This window comes from Schistocerca cancellata, chromosome 1, assembly GCF_023864275.1.
Source record: "Schistocerca cancellata isolate TAMUIC-IGC-003103 chromosome 1, iqSchCanc2.1, whole genome shotgun sequence".
Taxonomy (NCBI): Eukaryota; Metazoa; Arthropoda; class Insecta; order Orthoptera; family Acrididae; genus Schistocerca; species Schistocerca cancellata.
Window position 1 is genome coordinate 1,197,331,788 of NC_064626.1, and position 12,613 is coordinate 1,197,344,400.

A 12,613-nucleotide genomic window follows, 5' to 3' on the forward strand; every position below is an offset into this window, starting at 1 on the left:
GATGGAAACATTTCCAGACGGCGGAGTTCCATGGTCTCATTGTGCAGACACGTTGGTTGGCGCCAGTCAGCCAGCATCCTCGTTCAGGTTGAATGACTAGCGCCGAGAAGTCGCCGCTACGATGGCCAGTGCATCGTAGACCAGCAATAAAGCAGAGGATGGGGCCTTGTTAGACAGGAAGCTGACGGGACATACGTGTGCTTTGTGCGAATTTCCGTGGGACAGGTCACTGGCGCCCAGACGTTCATACTCTGTTACAAAACATATTTGTGAAAGCACGAGGATGTTAGCGAGTTTATGGCCGTTCTTTGGAAACTTCGAAATGGACGCAACAGGAGTTCAAAATGGTTCAAATGGCTCCGAGCACTATGGGACTTAACTTCTATGGTCATCAGTCCCCTAGAACTCAGAACTACTTATACCGAACTAACCTAAGGACATCACACACATCCATGCCCGAGGCAGGATTCGAACCTGCGACCGTAGCGGTCGCGCGGTTCGCAACAGGAGTGATAACAAGCTCTTTATGGAAGACTGTGGTTACATTCTGGTCATATTGTTAGCAAAAGTCACGGCGTAAACGCGTGGGAAAGAGGCTACGAAGCTGAATATTTTTACCTTTTCTCCCAATTAATTCTGCTTTCAGCATTAAATTCGCCAAACTTTGTTTTGACGTTTCTGTATGCTGAGTCAGTCATTCCGAGAATCGTTTCTTTTTCGTTTCGTTCACATGTTTCATTAAGCCAATTCGCCTTAACTTCCTGCACTTCGTATTTACTTCATTCCTACGTGACCTATTTTTCCCTATTCCTGAATTTCCTCTTGCGTCCATCATCTAAAATATCTTCTGTTACCCATGGTTTCTTAGTAGTTACCTTCCTTGTGCGGACGTCTAGCTTTACAACTTCTGTGATTGCCCTGTTTAGAGATATGCATTCTTCTTCCAGTAAACTGCCTACGACCTAGTCATTACCACAGTATTTATAGCCTCCAGAGAACTTCAGGAGCAGCTGTTCTTTCCAAAGTACCTGCGTATCGCAGTTCTTTGCGCATCGATTCTTCCATTAGTAAATTATCATCTGAGTCTGTATCTGCTCCTGGGTACACCTAACAATGTAATGTCTGATTTCGGAATCTCTACCTGACCATGATGTAATCTAACTGGAATCTTCCTGTCTATCCCGGCCTTTTGCAATTATACCTCTTTCTCGCGTGATTCGTGAACCGAGTATTCGCCATTAGTAGCGTAAATTTGAACCGTTGCGCTATCGATACATCGCGCCACGTTCTCTAGTAGAACATCTTTGCCTTAGGATGGCGAGGTTCGCGCGGAGATCTAAGGCGCCGGGGCTGTGACAGTGCGACCGGGAAGGTGAAACGGTTCGCTCGGGCTTAGGCGGCCGAGTAGGAACTACAAATAGTACCAAACGCACGCCACTTGAGGGAGGGGTAAACAGGTAGTTTGCTGGCAGTTAACAGTTACTGGCTCTGAGGGTAGTAGCGATACCGGAAAGAGACAGGCGGGTTACTGGACTGCGAATCATTACTATCTCGGTTGCGGCCAGCTGCAAATCATTGGACGTGTGGGACGCATACCTAGGAAAGAAGCGTGTTGTGTGCTTCGGCGACCGGCCGTACAGGAAGCGGCTCCACGCTTTCATTCCTCGATCATTGTACGGATATATCTGGTGAGTCTCCGATTTACTTTATAGAATGCGGGTCAGTCGAGCATCGGCGGTAATCATAGTTATAATTGCCATTTCCTGTACCGGTACTGTTACTGTTTAGTTAGGTAGTTTTCTGGTTGTGTGTTTGAGGTTCAAGTCTGCTTGTACATGTACCGGTTGATCAAAAAGTCAGTATAAATTTGAAAACTTAATAAACCACGGGATAATGTAGATAGAGAGGTAAAAATTGACACATATGCTTGGAATGACATGGGGTTTTATTAGACCAAAAAAAGCAAAGTATTGCTAGACGCGTGAAAGATTTCTTGCGCGCGTCGTATGGCGATGATCGTGTGCTCAGCCGTCACTTTCGTCATGCTTGGCCTCCCAGGTCCCCAAACCTCAGTCCGTGCGATTATTGGCTTTGGGGTTACCTCAGGTCGCAAGTGTATCGTGATCGACCGATACCTCTAGGGATGCTGAAAGACAACATCCGACGCCAATGCCTCACCATAACTCCGGACATGCTTTACAGTGCTGTTCACAACATTATGCCTTGACTAGAGCTATTGTGGAGGAATGATGGTGGACATATTGAGCATTTCCTGTAAAGAACATCATCTTTGCTTTGTCTTACTAAGTTATGCTAATTATGCTATTCTGGTCACATGAAGCGCCATCTGTCCGACATTTTTTGAACGTTTGTATTTTTTTGGTTCTAATAAAACCCCATGTCATTCCAAGCATGTGTGTCAATTTGTACCTCTCTATCTACATTATTCCGTGATTTATTCACTTTTCAAATTTATACTGACTTTTTGATCACCCTGTATATATCGAAAAGCCCCAACAGGCTACGACAAAAATTTAAAACGAATGTTAATAACCATTAGCGCGACCGCTGTAAGCATCGGAAGAGATGTATTTTGCTACGCCGGAAGGCGAATGGCAAATTATAGAAACTCCATTCAATTTTTTTGTCAATTATTTAGAAGACTTTGGTTTAGTTCTCGTGGGGACAAGACATATTCTTGGGAGAAGTGTGTAGTAGACATTGTGTTACATGAATAATAATTTTTATGAAAGTACGAAGTGTGACAGTTCTTTATAGTGCAAAACCACGAAAGTTTTCTTCCGCGCATTATGCTAATGTCATGTCACTGTAGCTGCCTGCATCTGAAGAGGAAGTCCGATAAAAATCAGTATTGTATTCACGGTCAAAATTGAGACGTAGTTAAGGCGGAAGAAGAAGCATATAATGAAATTCCGTAAATCTCAACGGGGTAAAGCAAGCAAATTCGACGTAAGTCCAAGCCTCCACTGACTTACAGTTTACAAGATTTGTAAATTAAGACTTCGTAAGTAATTCGATTACTATTAATAATAAGAACATTTATTATATTATATATATATATTTATATATTTTTTTGCACGCGCTTCCATATAAGACTTCTGGTTACTGATCCGCTTCTGTCTCTAGACAGGAAAGTTATGTGTGCACTCCTGTAAAACTACTGGATTTATTTCTTTATTTAAGGCGAGACGGTGGCAGTCTTGCACTGATATTTTTGTACATCCATATCTTTGCCATTTTTTGTTCAATCTCATTGAAATTTTGCACACTTATGTATAGAGATATAATAAGATTTTTTTAAAATTCAGAATTTTTAATGAAATTCTAATGCAGTGAGATAATTTCGAATTTTTTATTGCATTATTGTTTTAAGGTACAGTTTTTCATAATTTTGAGGCAAATTTGTCAAATTTTTTTAGTGGTAGAACAATCTAAACTAATAGGTGTACAATTAATTATTATTTTCTGTGATATTTTGGATTCGAACATTTTTTACAAGCAAACTTTTCAATAAATTATCAACCACAAAACTGTGCATGATATCTCGATTAAAATTTTGTTCCACTTAAATTTTGCTTCAAAGTAAAAGAATAGGTGTGCCAAATTTCTTTGCAATCCTTCCAGTAGTTTCCGATGTATATGTTCTGGAAAGCAGAAAACCTTGAGTTGCAGAAAAATCATTTTTAATTTTGGATGAAAGGTAAAAAAAAAAAAACATATCATACCTTAGCTAAAATTGCCCATATACATATTCCATTTCTTCCTCATTATCCTTTACAGCTCTTTTAGCTTCTCTGCTCCTTTGCCTAAAAATTTTTTGTATGTTCTGGACTGAAGTTGCGAGGTGCCGGGGCTAGTAGTGTATTTAATACGAAATTCTTCTAAAATCTTCATGTGTAAATGATGCTGTAAGCCTCCCTTTTCTAACTCCGACTTTCGCAGTTGCACATGGATTAAGAAGAAACGCGTACTGACTGTAATCGACCCTGCAAGTGGAGTAGAAAAGAGTTTGGCACCTGCAATAATTTAATTTGATAGAAATTAATTAAATAAAGGAAAGCTTCATTAACGTAGTGAGAAATGAAATGGTTGCTCTACCGATTAACAGAATGAAAGTTCTATCCAAAATAACAATTTGATTTATTATGACTAAACTGAAAATAATAAAAAAACACATGAAACATTTACAATACATCAAATTGGATACTCAAATAAATGCTGTGAAAGTGAAGTTGTCCATAAACTAGATTGTGACATTTATGACAAAGTGGTGTGGAGCCAATTCCGTGCAACTCAGATATTAAGAGAAATATCCAGCCAACCCAACATTTAATTGCTGCTACAGTAGTGAGATCTCAGACAATGAACCCCAAGACAGAACAAAAATAGAAAAGACGCAGCTCTGATTATCACCTATCAAAATTCCCTAATCTGCCAGTGCTGCGGACATACATTACCAAGCTGTCTTCTTAACTGCAAGAGCATGATCTGGCGTACCGGAAGCAATGGCTAACTGCTTCGACATCCCGTCGTGGTGATGATAATGTTGCGAATATAGCCCGAAACAAATTATCCTGGTCTGGTTGTTCCAGACTGAAGTCTTCCTACCAATACAAACGCACCTCTGAGGAAGACGAAGAAGGCTCGCCACACAATCACTGATGGTACAGTGATTGATTTTAACAAGCGAAGTCACACAGTAACTCCAATACAGTCAACTTTAGCCAAAACTGCCGAAGACAGACAACATAGGCCGCTTGTACGCAGAATGCTCAATTGACAAACTGTACTCGGAAAGTTACTTTGCAGTCTAAACTTCAGCAACTTCGTCAAACAGTTAAAATTAAATAAAAGTATATTAGACAGCCAACGGAAGGCAGGCTGTCCAGAGCAGCGAGAGCTCATTCTTGTAAGTTACTCTGACTGAAAGTCGAGAGCCGACCCTCTCAAGAGCACCCGTACAAGCCGAACACAGAACATTCCCGCTCCCACGACAGTGGTCGTGGTTAAACGTTCCAACCAGCAACTCGAAAACCGGCGGATAATTTCCCTCTATTGCCGACGCAGTACTATTCAACCAATGGAGATACTTGGCGATAATTTCTGCGCCGATGTTGCTACGTCACGGAGGTATGCTCTGAGCGAGCCAATCACAGTTACGATTTTGCAGAAAACGCGGGAATTTGCCCGCCAACACTGCCTGGGAACACAAGTCATTCCCACGCCTCGCTGGTAGCCCGCCAGAAACGGTTTTCACTAAGTTTCTGTAAAGTAACGGAATCTCTAGCCAAGCCGCTCCGTCAGGCCCCTGTGGGCGTGTCGCCGCCGCTCTTATGACAATGTTGGCGTCTGGAAAGCATCCACTCAACTCCTTCACACCTGTCGGCTTAACCCTTTCAAGATCAGCAGATCCCGCCTGTGAGAGGACCACCCGGGTGACGAGAGACGCTGTGTGGGAAGTCCGCGTGTGAAGGAATAGCGACTTTTCACCGCATGCAATTAGAGAGGAAAATCGAATTACTCAGAGTAAGATAGAAATATGAGTGGGGGCTGATGCCACCTCTCAAAGTCTCTGCCTTCGCGATTCTTTGCTTATCGATGGTCTGCAGTATATGCTCAGTGAAGACTCCAGCTGTAAAGCCCAACTTGCTGAGGATGAAGTCTTGCCACATTCCCATCATTAAACACTGCTACAGCTTCCAAATCAGAAATCTTCACCACTAAATAGGCAACAAACATAGTCTTCGGACATTTTTTCCAAATAAGAGCATTGAAACTTTCATTTGGGATCTGTGTTTTCCTATGCAGACACTTTTCTAGCACTTCTGGTGAAGTCAGTGCTCTAAACGTTGGTTTAATGGCCATTGTAATGTCATAACGAAGGTTATTTTTATGGGTATAAGCTTCGCCACTTACCTTACTTTTCCAGAATTTGCACCAATCATTAGAACAGAGGTCATGTTGAGGTGTAGTGTCTGTCGACAAGTAATGAAACCAAATGGCCCATACTGCTTTCCTCATACTGTCCGAGCTTGTGAGGTTACTTCTAATCGCAGCACCATAATAGACTTGTAGGCTGTCAATTCTCTTCTTTGTTAGTCTGTTTTTACCTCCCAGTGGGTTCCCTTCCTCTAGTAGCTTGCCTTTATTGTCTGCAACAAGTCCTTGGAGCCGTCCACCCATCCTCTTCTGAAAATGGCCTAAGCACTCCAGTTTCTCAATAGTGCAATCTTTTCCATTGGGTTGACTTTCAACTACATTCTTGAAAGCACTAGAGTCTCCATCTCCTAAATACTGTACATATCTTACCCCACACTTTTGCAGTGATGTATGGAAAATGAATTTCGTACCTGCAGCTTCCATCCCACCACTGGAGCCTGCATAATTTCTGCTACAAACAGCATTTTGGGCTTCTTGCCATTCTGTTTCTTTACCTGCACAATATATTTCTTGTGCAAGGAACATGCAGAACAATATTTAGACATCACCTCTAAGTCTAATACTTTTCCAGTGTCGACACCAATGATTGTTGAAACTCCATGCAGTGAAGTATGCCCCCTCTTCATCCAGGAACTGTCACAGGAAACTGCTATATCGTTGGTATTAGTTGCTTCACGATTTTCTTCAATTGCCCCCGTTGTTGTTGCTGTGGTCTTCAGTCCCGAGACTGGTTTGATGCAGCTCTCCATGCTACTCTATCCTGTGCAAGCTTCTTCATCTCCCAGTACCTACTGCAACCTACATCCTGCTGAATCTGCTTAATGTATTCATCTCTTGGTCTCCCTCAATGATTTTTACCCTCTACGCTGCCCTCCAATACTAAATTGGTGATCCCTTGATGCCTCAGAACATGTCCTACCAACCGATCCCTTCTTCTGGTCAAGTTGTGCCACAAACTTCTCTTCTCCCCAATCCTATTCAATACTTCCTCATTAGTTATGTGATCTACCCATCTAATCTTCAGCATTCTTCTGTAGCACCACATTTTGAAAGCTTCTATTCTCTTCTTGTCCAAACTATTTACCGTCCATGTTTCACTTCCATACATGGCTACACTCCATACAAATACTTTCAGAAACGACTTCCTGACACTTAAATCTATACTCGATGTTAACAAATTTCTCTTCTTCAGAAACGCTTTCCTTGCCATTGCCAGTCTATATTTTATATCCTGTCTACTTCGACCATCATCAGTTATTTTGCTCCCCAAATAGCAAAACTCCTTTACTACTTTAAGTGTCTCATTTCCTAATCTAATACCCTCAACGTCACCCGCCTTAATTCGACTACATTCCATTATCCTCGATTTGCTTTTGTTGATTTTCATCTTATATCCTCCCTTCAAGACACCATCCATTCCGTTCAACTGCTCTTCCAAGTCCTTTGCTGTCTCTGACAGAATTACAATGCCATCGGCGAACCTCAAAGTTTTTATTTCTTCTCCATGGATTTTAATACCTAGTCCGAATTTTTCTTTTGTTTCCTTTACTGCTTGCTCAATATACAGATTGAATAACATCGGGGAGAGGCTACAACCCTGTCTTACTCCCTTCCCAACCACTGCTTCCCTTTCATGTCCCTCGACTCTTATAACTGCCATCTGGTTTCTGTACACATTGTAAATAGCCTTTCGCTCCCTGTATTTTACCCCTGCCACCTTTAGAATTTGAAAGAGAGTAATCCAGTCAACATTGTCAAAAGCTTTCTCTAAGTCTACAAATGCTAGAAACGTAGGTTTGACTTTCCTTAATCTTTCTTCTAAGATAAGTCGTAAGGTCAGTATTTCCTCACGTGTTCCAGTATTTCTACGGAATCCAAACTGATCTTCCCCGAGGTCAGCTTCTACTAGTTTTTCCATTCGTCTGTAAAGAATTCGTGTTAGTATTTTTCAGCTGTGGCTTATTTAACTGATTGTTCGGTAATTTTCACATCTGTCAACACCTGCTTTCTTTGGGATTGGAATTATTATATTCTTCTTGAAGTCTGAGGGTATTTCGCCTGTTTCATACATCTTGCTCACCAGATGGTAGAGTTTTGTCAGGACTGGCTCTCCCAAGGCCGTCAGTAGTTCCAATGGAATGTTGTCTACTCCGGGGGCCTTGTTTCGACTCAGGTCTTTCAGTGGTCTGTCAAACTCTTCACGCAGTATCGCATCTCCCATTTTATTTTCATATACATCCTCTTCCATTTCCATAATATTGTCCTCAAGTACATCGCCCTTGTATAGACCCTCTATATACTCCTTCCACCATTCTGCTTTCCCTTCTTTGCTTAGAACTGGGTTTCCATCTGAGCTCTTAATGTTCATACAAGTGGTTCTCTTATCTCCAAAGGTCTCTTTAATTTTCCTGTAGGCAGTATCTATCTTACCCCTAGTGAGATAAGCCTCTACATCCTTACATTTGTTCTCTAGCCATGCCTGCTTAGCCATTTTGCGCTTCCTGTCGATATCATTTTTGAGACGTTTGTATTCCTTTTTGCCTGCTTTATTTACTGCATTTTTATATATTCTCCTTTCATCAATTAAGTTAAATATTTCTTCTGTTACCCAAGGCTTTCTACTAGCCCTCGTCTTTTTACCTACTGGATCCTCTGCTGCCTTCACTACTTCATCCCTCAAAGATACCCATTCTTCTTCTACTGTATTTCTTTCCCCCATTCGTGTGAATTGTTCTCTTATGCTCTCCCTGAAACTCTGTACAACCTCTGGTTCTTTCAGTTTATCCAGGTCCCATCTCCTTTAATTCCCACCTTTTTGCAGTTTCTTCAGTTTTAATCTACAGGTCATAACCAATAGATTGTAGTCAGAGTCCACATCTGCCCCTGGAAATGTCTTACAATTTAAAACCTGGTTCCTAAATCTCTGTCTTGCCATTTTATAATCTATCTGATACCTTTTAGTATCTCCAGGGTTCTTCCATGTATACAACCTTCTATCATGATTCTTAAACCATTTTCATGCTTTCTTCACTTACTTCTGCAACTGCATTGAGGAGAGTAGTATTCATTGCAGAAAATTTTAGGGGATGACCAGGCAAGTTCATAATACCACATGAAAGGTTTCCACCATCTCTTCCAATCCCTATACATCTTAGTCCATATGCAAATCTCATATTGGCTTCATAGATTCTATTACTGACCTTTGATGACTTGAATGGTCTGTCAGCATCACAGCTTTGACACAAAATGTGCAATGTGCAAACCAAACCTTCTCTCTTTCCATAATCAACCAAATCCACATTTCCTCCACAAACAAAACACTTGCAGGCTTTTCCAAGTGCTTCTGCCACCATTTCAAGATCCACAATTCTGAAACCTGTATTTCTGTCATGATTTGTTTCTTCTGACACAATCTCTGTCCCAAGTTTTATTTTAGATGCACTTGGAGACAAACTAATGTTTGCATCTGCAGGCCTGACCGGAACCTCGATGTCAGGTTTTCGCTTTATATTGGAAATATGGGACTTACTGTTGTTGTGATCTTCAGTCCTGAGACTGGTTTGATGCAGCTCTCCATGCTACTCTATCCTGTGCAAGCTTCTTCATCTCCCAGTATTTGCTGCAACCTACATCCTTCAGAATCTGCTTAGTGTATTCATCTCTTGGTCTCCCCCTACGATTTTTACCCTCCACGCTGCCCTCCAATACTAAATTGGTGATCCCTTGATGCCTCAGAACATGTCCTACCAACCGATCCCTTCTTCTGGTCAAGTTGTGCCACAAACTTCTCTTCTCCCCAATCCTATTCAATACTTCCTCATTAGTTATGTGATCCACCCATCTAATCTTCAGCATTCTTCTGTAGCACCATATTTCGAAAGCTTCTATTCTCTTCCTGTCCAAACTATTTACCGTCCATGTTTCACTTCCATACATGGCTACACTCCATACAAATACTTTCAGAAATGACTTCCTGACACTTAAATCTATACTCGATGTTAACAAATTTCTCTTCTTCAGAAACGCTTTCCTTGCCATTGCCAGTCTACATTTTATATCCTCTCTACTTCGACCATCATCAGTTATTTTGCTCCCCAAATAGCAAAACTCCTTTACTACTTTAAGTGTCTCATTTCCTAATCTAATTCCCTCAGCATCACCCGACTGAATTCCACTACATTCCATTATCCTCGTTTTCCTTTTGTTGATGTTCATCTTATATCCTCCCTTCAAGATACCGTCCATTCCGTTCAACTGCTCTTCCAAGTCCTTTGCTGTCTCTGACAGAATTACAATGTCATCGGCGAACCTCAAAGTTTTTATTTCTTCTCCATGGATTTTAATACCTACTCCAAAATTTTCTTTTGTTTCCTTTACTGCTTGCTCAATATACAGATTGAATAACATCGGGGAGAGGCTACAACCCTGTCTTACTCCCTTCCCCACCGCTGCTTCCCTTTCATGTCCCTCGACTCTTATAACTGCCATCTGGTTTCTGTACAAACTGTAAATAGCCTTTCGCTCCCTGTATTTTACCCCTGCCACCTTTAGAATTTGAAAGAGAGTATTCCAGTCAACATTGTCAAAAGCTTTCTCTAAGTCTACAAATGCTAGAACATAGGTTTGCCTTTCCTTAATCTTTCTTCTAAGATAAGTCGTAAGGTCAGTATTGCCTCACGTGTTCCAGTATTTCCACGGAATCCAAACTGATCTTCCCCAAGGTTGGCTTCTACTGGTTTTTCCATTCGTCTGTAAAGAATTCGTGTTAGTATTTTGCAGCTGTGGCTTATTATTTTTTAAATATTTTACCATTCCTAGGCATTGTAAAAAGGGATCAACAGATTCAACCCTGCACAAAGAATGGCACAATAAATCAAGTCTCACTCGAATTTCACTGCACAGCACAGAACTTGTTTACAACACTCGACAGGCTTCTATACCACACTGATTGAACCAGAAAATGGCTCCACAGCCTTCTTTACAACACTGCTGTTATGTATACAAAAAATCACAGCCTTCTAAAGCTATATTTTCTAGGTTCACAGGCCAAATTTTGCAATAAAATTTTTCCTCCATTTGGTACACTGAAAAGCAGGCTTGGCCCATTACACTGCTTAGGGTTTTAATTTTTTTATGCCATTTGTAGTTCGAATTTCAAGGAAAAAATTTGGGATAATAATCTCAATTATATTTACTATCAAATAAGCAAATAAAAATAATTTGTAAATTTTCCATTGTTTCTGCCACCATCTCCCCTTAATGCTCAAATCTGACTGTTATTTGCCAAGTTTGGTCTCAACATCCTAGTTGGCTGCTGTAAGGCGTCAGATTTCTAGCGCCACGCGTTTATATGTTACGTGGGTTCATTTCCTGTGCCACGTCCTGCAGCCACTATTACTGGAGCGGAAAATTTCATCTGTTGTTTTATTGGGTGTTTACACTACCAAGTTTGTGTTTATTTTCTTGTCTGTAAGATTGTGGGGTCTGTTAATTAGTACATCTATCTCAGCGAGGACTTTATTTTGCGTTTGTTGCTACTATTCTATACTTGGCTGTAATGTTATTCAAAAGGTTATGTTCTACCTGCTGTTAATCAGGGGTTCTTTAACCAACCGAACGCGGTAAGTTGGGGTTTAGTGCTACGCTCCGTATGGCAGTTACTTGTCTACCCCTCGCTCAAGTGGCGTGCATTTGGTACAATTTGTAGTTAACACTCGAGGTTTCTGCCCGGTAACTGTGATTACATTTTGGTCGGGTTCAAGTTTCAGTAATCTGACTCGGTTAACTCAATGAAAAATAATTTATTTGTTTTCACTTTTGCTGTAATTCTGACTGTCGGGCGGCGGTGTTGTGTCTATAGCAGAGGCCTGGTCGAATTCCAATACTAACTTCTGTATTTCTCTGTTAATTAGGCTACCATTTGTGTTTCTTTTTGTGTGACTTGGGTGAAATTGCAGCGTCCGAAAGCGGAGTCACGTCAGCGTTCGATCGAACAGCCAGCCGGGTGCGGCTAGTCCTACACTAATTAATCTTCCCGAGCTCGCCACGCATTGCCAAGACAGAGTTGTAAAACACGTTAATGTAGTTATTTCGGTCTCAATTTATTTATTTATTTATTTTTATTTATTTATTTATGTGGATAGATTTGACAGTGTCTAGAAAGAAAAATAGGATTGTGTCAGTATATTCGCATTGTGAAGGGACAGATCAAGATAAGATGGATAGTTTTTATGAGGCACTCAGTGATGTAGTTGTTAGAGTAAAGGACAAGGACAGTGTTCTGCTCATGGGTGATTTTAACGCCAGGATTGGAAATCGAACAGAAGGGTATGAAAAGGTTATGGGTAAATTTGGAGAGAATATGGAGGCCAACAGGAACGGGAAACAACTCTTGGATTTCTGTGCCAGTATGGGCTTAGTAATCACAAACTCCTTTTTTAAACATAAGAACATTCACCGGTATACTTGGGAAGGCAGGGGAACCAGATCTGTCATTGACTATATAATAACAGATCAGGAATTCAGGAAGGCTGTGAGGGACACACGTGTATTCAGGGGATTCTTTGTGACACTGATCATTATTTAATCTGCAGTGAAATTGGGATTGTGAGGCCGAAAGTGCAGGAGGTCAGGTCCATATGTAGGAAGATAA